Source organism: Fukomys damarensis, unplaced genomic scaffold (genome assembly GCF_012274545.1).
Source record: "Fukomys damarensis isolate Sample0158 unplaced genomic scaffold, DMR_v1.0_HiC HiC_scaffold_39, whole genome shotgun sequence".
NCBI classification, from domain to species: domain Eukaryota; kingdom Metazoa; phylum Chordata; class Mammalia; order Rodentia; family Bathyergidae; genus Fukomys; species Fukomys damarensis.
Genome location: NW_022900951.1, coordinates 58,824,814 through 58,836,533, shown reverse-complemented (window position 1 = coordinate 58,836,533; position 11,720 = coordinate 58,824,814). Strand labels below are relative to the sequence as shown.

The 11,720-nt window shown below is 36.9% G+C and overlaps 1 pseudogene; it reads right to left on the bottom strand.

The window, feature by feature from the left end:
* Positions 1-9,454: 9,454 nt before the first annotated feature.
* Positions 9,455-10,528, bottom strand: LOC104866969 (annotated as a pseudogene).
* Positions 10,529-11,720: the final 1,192 nt, after the last annotated feature.

Below are 11,720 nucleotides of genomic sequence, written 5' to 3'. Positions count from 1 at the left end.
CACCAACAATGGAGAAGGGTTCCTTTCTCCCCACAACCCCGCCAACATTTGTTATTGTGTGATTTCTTGATAGCAGCCATTCTTTGTGGGGTGAGGTGGAATCTCAGTGTTGTTTTCATCTGAATCTCTTGAATGATCAGTGATGTGGAACATGTTTTCATATATTTACTTGCTGTTTTACTTCTTTGTATGAGAAATGTCTGTTCATTTCAGATGCCCATTTTTGAATCGGGTCTTTATATTTCGGGGGGCTGATTGTTTTGAGTTCTTTATATATTCTTGGTAATAGTCCTTTGTCTGAGAAACAGCTGGTAAAATTTTTTTCCCACATTGTAGGTTGTCCTTTAGTTCTGCTGATGGTTTCTTTTGAAGTACAGAAGCTTTTTAATAAGATGAGATCCCAGTTGTTGATTCTATCTGCTAGTTCCCGTGCTACTGAAGAAGACTATTGATCTTTTAGTGTTGACCTTGTATCCAGCTATTTTGATAAAAGTATCAATTAAGTCGAGAAGTCTTTTGGTGGAATTCTTTCAGTCTTCAATGTAGAGTATCATATCATCAGCAAATAATGACAGTTTAACTTCTTCCTTTCCTATCTTTATTGCTCTAATTTCTTTCTCTTATCTAATTACTATGGCTGTCTCCAAAACTATATCGAAGAGGAGTGGTGATAGTGGGAATCCTTGTCTTGTTCCTGATTTTAACGTGAAGGTTTTCAATTTTTGGCCATTTAATATGATGTTGGCTGTTGATTTTTCATAGATAGCCTTTATTAATTTGAGATATAGACCATCTATTCCATTTTTACAGGGTTTTATCTTGAATGGGTGTTGAATTTTGTCAAATGCATTCTCTGCATCTATCAAGAAGATCATATGTTTTTGTCTTTGACTCTGTTAATATAGTGTATTACATTTATTGACTTACGTACATTCAACCATCATTGCATCCCTGGAATAAATCTGACTTAGTCAGGATGTATGATCTTCGTGATAACACCTCTGCATTATGTTTGCTAGTGTCTTACTAAGGATTTTTGCATCTATATTCATTAAGGAGATTGGCCTGTATTTCTCTTTTTTAGTTGGATCTTTCCCTGGTTTGGGAATCAAAGTAATACTTGCTTTAAGGAATGAATTTGGAAGTATAGCTTCCCTTTCAATTTCATTGAAAAGTTTAAAGGGTAGTGGCAGCAATTCTTCTCTAAGTTCTAGTATTTTATTGTTGTTGTTGTTTTTTTGCCTAGATGATCTGTTTATTTGTGAAAGTGGGGTATTTAGATCCCCCACTACAATTGTATTAGTGCTTATTTGGTTTTTCATGATTTTTTTTTTGGTTATTTGAGACAGGGTCTCACTATGTAGTTGAGACTGACCTAGAACTCACTGTGTAGCCCAAGCTGGTCTCAAACTCACAGCCACCCTCCTGCCTCTGCCTCCCCAATGCTGGGATTACAGGAGTGCGCCACCATGCCTGGCTGTCATGTTTCTTTTTTCTTTTTTTTTCAGCTTTAATTGAGTTTATTGGTACATTTTAGGGATACAGTCCAGTTACATTCATTGTTGGGATCTTGTACCTCTACATGACAAGTCTTGATTCTCATTTTTTCCCCTTACCTCTGCCCTAGTTGGGGGCATTAATATTTGGTGCATATATGTTTATGATTGTCATCTCTTCCTCCTGAGTTGTTCCCTTTACAAGGATGTAGTGGCCTTCTTTGTCTCTCTTAATAAGTTTTGGTTTGAAATTTTCTTTGTCTGCAAGTAAGATTGCTACCCCTGCTTTTTTTGGGCTCCTGTCACATGGAGAATTGTTTTCCATCCTTTCACTTTCAGTCTATGGATTTCTTTGTATACAGCATATTTTTGGATTTTGCTTCTTAATCCATTCTGCCGGTCTATTTCTCTTGATTGGTGAATTGAGACCATTGACATTGATGGTTATAACTCATATGTACTGACTTCTTATTGCCATGTTATTGTCCTTTAGTTGACTCTAATTTTTTTGCCCTCTCCTTTTAGTTTCTTGCCTTGCCTATTTGATTTGATTTGTTAAGCCTCATTGTGTTGGGACCTTCATTGTCTTTTTCTAGGATATTGTTTAGAATTCCTTGTAGTGCTGCTTTGGTTTTCATGAAGTTTCCCAGGTGTTCTTTGTCATGGAAGTATCTTATTTCCCCATCCATTTTGAAAAAGAGTTTTGCAGGGATACATCAGTCTAGGTTGGAGGTTCAAATACCCCACTCCAGGCTCTCCTTGACCTAAGGGTTTGTGTTGAAAAGTCTGCTGTGATTCTGATGGGCTTTCCCTTCCATGTGATTTGTTTCTTTTCTCTTACTGCTTGTAGTATTTTGTTCTTCTGTTGGATATATGGGATCTTGATTATTATATGTCTAGGTTTAGATTTTTTTTTATTATGGCTAGTTGGAGTCCTATATGCCTCACTTATCTGTATGTCAAATTCTTCCCCTCTAGGAAGATTTCTATCATTAATTCTGTGACTAGTCTTTTAAAATCATTTGTATTTTCTCCTGCTACTTCATGGATTCCTATCAGTCTTATGTTATTCTTCTTTGCATCATCTAGGAGTTGTTGAATCTATTTCTCACGATCCCTTACTGATTGTAAGTGACCTCTCTTTTCAGTCACTCACTGCAATCCTATCTTCTATAGCTGAGTTTATGTCTTCGCATTCTTTTATCCTGCTGCCAAAAGTTTCAATAGAGTTTTTAATCCTGGATATCTGTTTGAATCTGTTCTATGGATTGCATTTCTTTCCTATGTTGGGCATTAATCATTTCCATCTCTTTCTTATGCTGGGCTTTCATGTCTTCTATCATGGTCCTGAGCTCATCTATTGTTTTGTCAGTTTCTGTTCTAGAGTCTTTAATCATAACTTTGACTTTGTTCACCATCTCTACAGTTATTGGGAAATTATTTCTGTTTTGAATTTTTCTCAAGCCAGATTGATCTTTTTTGTTACTTCCTGTGCTATGAGTTCAGGGTGACCTGGTGGTTTGCTATCAGAATTTTCATCTTCATTTGCCCTTCTGTTTGCCATTGGTGAACTGGAAGTCTGTCTTTGTGTCTTGCTTAAGTGTTTTCTCATTTTTACTTTTGTTGTTTGATTGTCCTTGCTTTAATTCCTGGGTTATTAATTAAATCTTCCTGATATAGTTGCACTTTAGCTTTTGAGTCTCTAAGGACTCATAGACATTCTCATTTTCATAATAGCATTGAAGACAATTCATTAAATCAATCACAATCCTTTAGCCCAATTTATACAATCAGCAACAAAATAGGATCAAGCAGACCTTATAAACTGACCACTTGTAGTCATTAATCTATCACCTTTTAAACAATGTGAATTACATTAAAATCAAGAAGAAGCCTAAGATTTGTTTGCAGTGAATAAACTCTTCAATATAGCATCTTTACCATTTATGATGGGGGCTTAGACAAAGTTAGGACAAGAGGAGTCAGTAAGTAAAAGAATTGGAGGTTTCAAGTGAAGCCAGAGGACATAGAATGACCATACAATCTTTAGGAAACTGTTAAAGTCAAAAGGGAAAGACAGAGTGCAAGAATAAGGACAAGAATATAACGAATTAACAGTCATAGGGGCTCACTTTCCTTTGAAAATATTGACCCTTGAGTGAAGTAAAATGAGAGAAAAGAACATAAAGAAAAAACAAAAAATGGTAAAAGAAGAAATTCGAGTTAGGGCAGGAATAGGCACAGAAAGGGAGATGAGGAATAATATGTTGGAGCAAGAGACTGAGTTGGAAAAAGAGGACAGAGAAAAGAAAGAAGAAAAATAATTTGAAGGGCCTCTTTCAGACTATATCTCTGCTGTCATAATATACAACGTGCACAGCCATGTGCAGAACTAAGTCCTTTGATCTCAGCTAGCCAAATGCAGATCCCTGAGCTTCAGACTGATTTCAGCCTGCAGGGCCCAAATTGAGTTCCCTGACCTCCTGCAGGGCAGAATTTTGCAAAGTTCTACTACAGGTTCCTTCTGCTCTTTCTTTGAAGATGTTCAAAGTCTGGAACTCAGAAAAATGGCCTTTTTGACCACCTGTTCCTCTGCGGAGTGGATCCAAGGACTTTCACAATCATGAGGCCTGAGAGCAGGGGTGAGCAAGGATGGGGGTGTTGCAGGGGCACCCATGTGGCAAGCTAGTCCTCACTGATTCGGCCCAGGAAGGCCAGAGGGAGAACAGATCTTGGAGCAGCTATCCCGGACCTCCACCTTCCACTTTACTTCTGCTGGATGCTGGTCACGGTGCCAGCAGGGCAAGGGGTGACTTCCCAGTCCTCATCAATTGGGCCCAGGCAGGCTGGAGGGAGAACAGATCTCAGAGCAGCTGTCTGGGACCTCCGCCTTCCACCTTCCTTCAGCTGGATGGGAGTAAATTTATTCTAAATGGTTTTTATCAGATGAGATAAGTTCTTTCAATACCTTGTTTGTTCAGGATTTTTTTTTTTTTACACAAATCGGCGTTAGATTTTTTTCAAAGGCTTTTTCTGCATCAATTGAGATGACCATGTGATTTTTGTCCTTTCATCTGATTATGTGATGTATTGCATCCTTGAAATCCTTGGATGAAGCCTACTTAGTCATGATGTATGATCTTTTCAATGAGTTGTCATATTCTGTTTGCCAGTACTTTGCTCAGGATATTTACATCAAAGTGATTGACCTGTACTTCTATTTTTTAAGAGTCCTTGTCTGTTTTTGGAATCAGGGCAATGTTAGCTTCCAGGAAAGACTTTGGGACTTTCCATTTCACTAAAGAGTATTTTGGCTTGTGTTTAGAAGTCCCCTCAGAGCCTCATGCAGGCATGAATGGGTTTTTTTCAGATGTGGTGATATCTAGAATGTGAGATTGATTCATGGTTCAATGCTGGGATTAAGGGTAAGTTATTACTAAATCATTACAATGATTGATGTGTCACCCACCTAAGCCCAGTACAATACATAAAACATAAAAGGAGCAGAAATTAGGTGTGAAAGTCCCTTGCTTTCTTTGCACCTTGTCCTCACCATGAACTGTTTCTCCTCTGTGATATCTGCCTGCCCTGCCACTTTGCCTAAAATGAAACCTCTACAATCTATGAGCTAAATAAACCTTTTCTTTTACTTTTGTTGTCAGATATTTTGTCTTAGCAATGAGAAAAAATAACAAGGCAAAGATTTTGAGGATTATTGGCATTGAATATTTCCACATGGGCTTTTTTCACAATTTGTAGGGTTTTTTTTTTAATTGGTGCTTCAGTTTTATTGCCTGTTACTGGATTACTCATAGTTTTTACATATTTTTGCTTTAGTTTTAGTAATTCATATGTAGCTAGGAATCTGTCTGTGTTCTAAATTATCCAATTTATTAGAGTCCAGGTTTCCAAACTAGACATTACTAATTTTCTGGATGTTGGTGGTGTCCATTGTAATTTCACCTTTTTCATTTCTAATTGCATTGATTTGTGGTCCCCCTTTTAAGTAATATTGGCTCATGGTTTGTCTATTTTTCATCTTTCCAAGAATAAACTTGATTCACTGATTCTTTGGGTTTTTATCTCAATTTCATTAATTTTTGTTGTGATCTTTGTAAATCCCTTTTGCATACTAGCTGTGGATTTAGATTGTTATTATTTTTCTAGGACCTTAGGTGCATCATTAGGTTATTTACTTGAGTGCTCTGTTCTTTTGGTGTGGGCATTCACAGCTATAAACTTCTCTCTTAGAACTGCTTTCATTGTGTCCCATAAATTCTGGTGCATAGTACTGGCATTATAGTTTGAATCTAGGAATTGTCTAATTTACTCCTGAATTCTTCTATGAATGTATTATTTAATTTTAATGTGCTTGCATAATTCCTATGACTTTTTGGCTATTGATTCTAATTTCATTGCAGTATTCTCTGATTATATGCATCAAAGTTTGGATTCTCTTGTATTTATTTAGGCATGCTTTATGGGCTAGTTCGTGTGCTGCTGAGAAGATCATATTCTGTTGCTATGTGGCACAGTATGTTGATAGCTCTTAAGTCCATTTTTGAAGATTCGATACAACTCTAATATTTCTTTGTTGATTTGTATCTAGTTGTTATTTCTATTTGAGAGGATGGGGCATTGAGCTCTCCACTATAATTGTGTTGTTTATTTGATCTTTCATTTGCAGTACTGTTTCTTTTCATGAAGTTGAATGTTCCAGTGTTCCGTGCATATATGTTTATGATTGTTATCTCCTCCTGTTGAATTGCTTCTTTAATTAATATATAGTGACCTTCCTTGCCTTTATAGATCAGTTTTCAATTGAAGTTAACTTTGTCTGAAAGTAGGATAGTTACTCCTGCTTTGTTTTTGGCTGCTTTTTTTTTTCATTAGATTTATTGGTACATTTAAAGCAAACAATACAGTTACATCTATCATTGAGTTCTTGTACCTTTACATGATATATCTTGGTTCTTGTTTTTCCCCCATACCCCTGCCCTCCCTTCAGCCCCTTCACCGTTTCCTATTTACAAAGTCTTTGTTTCCATTTTTTCATTTTGTCACATTTTTTTCTTTTCCCTTATTTCATTTCGTCTACCTTTCCCACTTCCCCTTTAGCCATTTTCTTCCTATTTCACCCTCTCAATTATACCATTTGAACCTTATTTACACTTTTACTTTTTCACACCAGAGAAACTATTTAGTATTTACTCAAATGTGTCCTATTTATTTCACTTAAGAGTATAGCCTCAATATGCATCATTTAGCTATAAACATTTCTAGTTTCTCATTCTGTTTCTTTTTCATTGAGTTTATTGGTACTTTTTATGTATACAATACAGTTACATTTATCATTAGGATCTTGTACCTTTACATGACAGATCATGGTTCTCATTTTTTCCCCATACCACTACCCTCCCTTCACCCACTCCATGCTCCCCTATTTACAGACTTTATTTCCATTTTTTCCTTTTCTCATATTTTTTCTTTGCCCATATTTCCTTTGCCCTACCCTGCCCACTTCCCCTATACCTTTAGCCCTGTTCTTCCTACTTCACATTATCAGTTATATAATTTGTATCTTATTTACACTTTAAATTTCTCACACCAGAGATCCCATTTGGTATTTACACATGTGTGTCCTATTTATTTCAATTAAAAGTATGGCCGCAATGTGCATCCACTTTCTTATGAATGACTCTAGTTTCTCATTCTTTATGGTTGAGTAGTACTCCATTTTATAGAAGAACCACATTTCCTTTATCCATTCTCCAATTGATGGGCAATTGGGCTGTTTCCACATTTTAGCTATTATAAACTGTGCCTCTATAAACATGGGTGCTCATATATCGCTGTGGTATGATTCTTTTAATTCTTCTGGAAAGATACCCAGCACAGGGATAGCTGGGTCAAATGGAACCTCTAATCCTAGTTCTTTGAGGTATCTACATATTGATCTCCACAGTGGTTGCACCAGTGTGCATTCGCACCAACAATGGAGAAGGTTTCCTAATTCCCCACAGCCCCACCAGCATTTGTAATTGGTTGATTTCTTGATAGCATTGGCTCCTGTTTTATGGGGTAGTGTTTTACATTCTTTAATAATCAGTCTTTAGATTTTTATTGGATTAAATATATTTCTTTATAAAGCATTTTGTCAGGTTTTGGGTTTAAATCCAGGCCACCAATCTACATCTGTCAATTGAGCAGTTGAGACCATTCACATTGACAGTTACTACTGAAAGGTATTGACTTATTCCTGCCATTGCATTTTATTTCTGATGCTAATTTATTTTTGTTTCCTTTCTGTTCACCCTGTCTGTTATATTCGTTTCGTTAGACATTTTGGCATTGTTGGCATCATTTTATCTTTCTAGTATATCCTTGAGAATTTTTTTTATCTTATTGAGTTTATTGGTACTTTTTAAGCATACAGTACAGTTACATTCATCATTGGGATCTTGTACCTTTACATGACAGATCTTGGTTCTTATATATTCCCCACACCCCTGCCCTCCCTTCACCCCCTCTAACCTCCCCATTTACAAAGACTTTATTCCATTTTTTCCTTTTTTTCATATCCTTGAGAATTTTTGGAATCACTGATTTCGTGGCCAGGAATTTCTTAAGATGCACTTTGTCATGGAAGAACTTTGTTTCTTCATTAATTTTTGAAAGATATTTTTACAGGATATATGAGTTTGGTTTGGAAGTTGTTTTTTTTCTAGGACTTGAAACACTTCACTCCAAGCTCTTGTGCTCTTTAAGGTTTGTGTTGAGAAGTCTGCTCTAATTATAACGAGTTTACCTCTAAGATGATTTGTTGCTTTTCTCCAATTTTATGATTCTATTTCTTGTTGCACTCCTGGGATTCTGAGTATGCTGTGTCATAGAGAAGTTGTCTTCTTTTTCTTTCTTTCTTTTTTTCTTGCTCCAGAATTGAACTCAGGACCTTGCACTTATCGACTAGGGCCAGCACCACTGAGCTACATCCCTGGCCTGAGAAGCTCTTTTATGATTGTGGCTATTTGGGGTTTTACGTAGCTCACTGATCTGTATGTGAAACTCCTACCTCATACTTGGACTGTTTGCTATTATTTCTGAAAAGAAGTCTTTAATCCCATTTAGTCTTCGGACTTTTCAGTAATTCAAAATAGCCTTAGATTATTCTTCTTTGCATTAGCTAGTAGCTGGTGCATCTATTTTCTGTGTTCTCCCATTGTTTATGTTGGAATATATGGTTAATAAATTCAGCCCTATCTTATAGTTGTGACACTTTGTTCCCATGTTGATTGTTTCTGCTGCTCACATTTTTGATAGAATTTTTAAATGAATATGCAATTTATTTAACATTGAAACTTCATTAAGACATGTGCAATATTTGGCAATTTTTTCTGGGGGCTTAACCCTACCTAGGATATGATTGCTTGCTGGGGATTAGCAAGAGTTTCCAGTTCATGCTTAGCACTAATTAAATACTTTATTGAATAAATTCAATACCAAACAAAATGCATTCAAATGCTTTCTTAAAAAAAATCAGTTTTAAAGGCCTTTCTATTCAGGCTAAAGACAAACACAATAAAGGCAAGTATGCTAGTTTAACCTAATTGGCTGACTTTATATAGCACTTATATCTTTCAGTCCACAAGTATATTATTAAATGATAGAGAACATTTAATACAACCATTTCTGCAGAACTAGGAAATAAATTTCTAAGAAGAAGGATTTTACAGATCCTATTTTTATACCCACCTGAACAATCTAACTCTAAAGAGGATAAAGCAAATAACTTTCCTCATAAGAGCTCATGATTAATGTCACTTTCCTATCAAAGTCTGTATTTCTGATCTGTTATGAGCATTGAGACAAGATTCAAAAATTCCCAAAGAAACACAGTGCATGTTGTGATTGCCTATTTAGCAACAGCAAGCACTGCATTCAAACTGTCTCATCCTAGGAATTAAATAAGGTCAGCCACATTCATGGGCATTTCCTCCACTGTAGTATTGTAGAAAGTCTCAATGTCATGAAGAATCCTCTTGTCTTCTTCAGTAACAAAGTTTATAGCCACACCTTTCCTCCCAAATCGAACCCTTCTGCCAATTCTGTGAATATAATTTTCATGATTGGCAGGTAGATCATAGTTTATAACCAAAGACACTTGTTGCACATCAATTCCATGAGCCAACAAGTCAGTAGTGATCAGAACTCAGCTTGACCCTGATTGGAATTCTCTCATGATAACATCTCTCTCCTTCTGATCCATGTCACCATGCAGAGCAGAAACTGTGAAGTCCCTGGCATGTATTTTCTCAGTGAGCCAGTCCACCTTGCACCTTGTGTTGAGAAAAACAACAGCCCGGATAAAGGTGAGAGTCTCACACAAATCACAAAGTTCATCCAACTTCATTTCCTCTCTCTCAACATTAATGTAAAAGAGTTTGATTCCTTCCAGGTTCAATTCTTCTTTCTTCATCATAATTTAAATTAGATTTCTCATTAATTTCTTGGTCACTTCCAACACATCACTTAGCATTGTGGCAGAAAGCAACACAACCTGAATGCTTATATTTAGTCCTTAAACCCTTGGCTCATCATTTCATCTGCTTCATCCAAAATAAACATTTTGATTCATTTTTAAGAAAGATGTCTTCTGTTTAACATCTCACACACTCTCCCTGTTGTATCAACAACAATATGTGGTGCTTCAGCATGCAGTTTTTGCATTTCATTTTGAACATTTGTTCCACCAATGCAGGCATGACAAGTTGCTCCCATATAGTCTCCAAGTGCCAGAATTACCTTTTGGATCTTTAATACAAGGAATAATAGCTCTTTGCAGAATAGCAGAAGTCTTTTCAAAACTGTAAACATAAATGCCCCAAAGAAGAAACTCCTTTAAATTCATATCATCACAGTTATCAACAATCGCATTCCAGTTGCTCTCAATGACACCATCAGGGTCCATTCCCTCTGGGCCTCCATGTTCTCTGTTATAGTCCGCAGAACCACCAGACATGATCCGAAGAGCCACTCAGAGCCCAACTGAAATGTTCAATAGAATTTTTAATCTCCTGGATTTCTGTTTGGTACCTTTTATGGAGTCTAATTCTTTGTGAAACGCTCATCATATTTTGCACCATTTTCTTTAGCTCAACTAGCTTTTTACCAGTGTCTACTGTAAGCTCAATTGATTGCTTGTTTATTATGTCTATTAATTGTTTTATTCCATCATCTTTGAACTCCCTGAGCACCTTATTGATCTTTCTTTGTCTCTTCTTTTATTATTTCATATAATTCAGTAGTTTGGCTTTTAATTTCTTCCCATTGATGCTTTATGGATAAGCTTTTATGGAAACAGAGTTTTGGAGGCATTTTTTTTAACCTTTTCTTCTCATGTTTCTATTGGTGTGTGTGTGTGCGTGTGTGTGTGTGTGTGTGTGTGTGTGTGTGTGTGTGTTATGTGACTGCTGAGATTTACAAGTCAATTGTAGTAGATAAACTTTGTTACTGGTATGGACATCTCTTTAGTTAGTGTGTGCTTCTCAATGGTGCATGTTGGGCATGGATAACTACAGGCTAAAGATGGCAAACCTTTTAGAGCTTTCAATGATACAAACAGCCTGCTGTAGTATGCATGGCATAGGTTTGCCACCAATGCTGTTTGCCTTTACCACTGTCTCAAGATATACACACCTTAGTTTGGGAGAGGAAGGTGTAGTTAAATTGGCCCAGCACACAGTTTTCTAGAAATCAACCACAGTTCTGCCGATGACACAAAGACAAACCAGACATTGGCACACAGTAAAACAAATGAATAGAGGAACTGTACCACTCTGGCAATAGCAACAAAATCATCAAAAATAATGGCCAAAGAGAGACTAAATATTGACATACCATAAGAACCAAGAGAAGCTACCATTGTACCAATTTTAACCACAGAAAAAAAGATCTATAATTATACTCTAGACATAAATACAAAGCAAATATTCATATAGCATAAATATCTACTAAGTATGTCAGGTATACCACCATTAAAAGTAGAAAAAAGGCTGCGATCACCCGGCGGCGTGCGCGTGAGCTCCCGGCCTGCGCGGGAGCTCCCGGCCTGCGCGACAACAGACCCAGGAAGGACCCAAGGACCCCAGAGGGGGTTTTTCTCAGCTGCCTGCCTACCTGCCTGTCTGCGATCACCCGGCGGCGTGCGCGTGAGCTCCCGGCCTG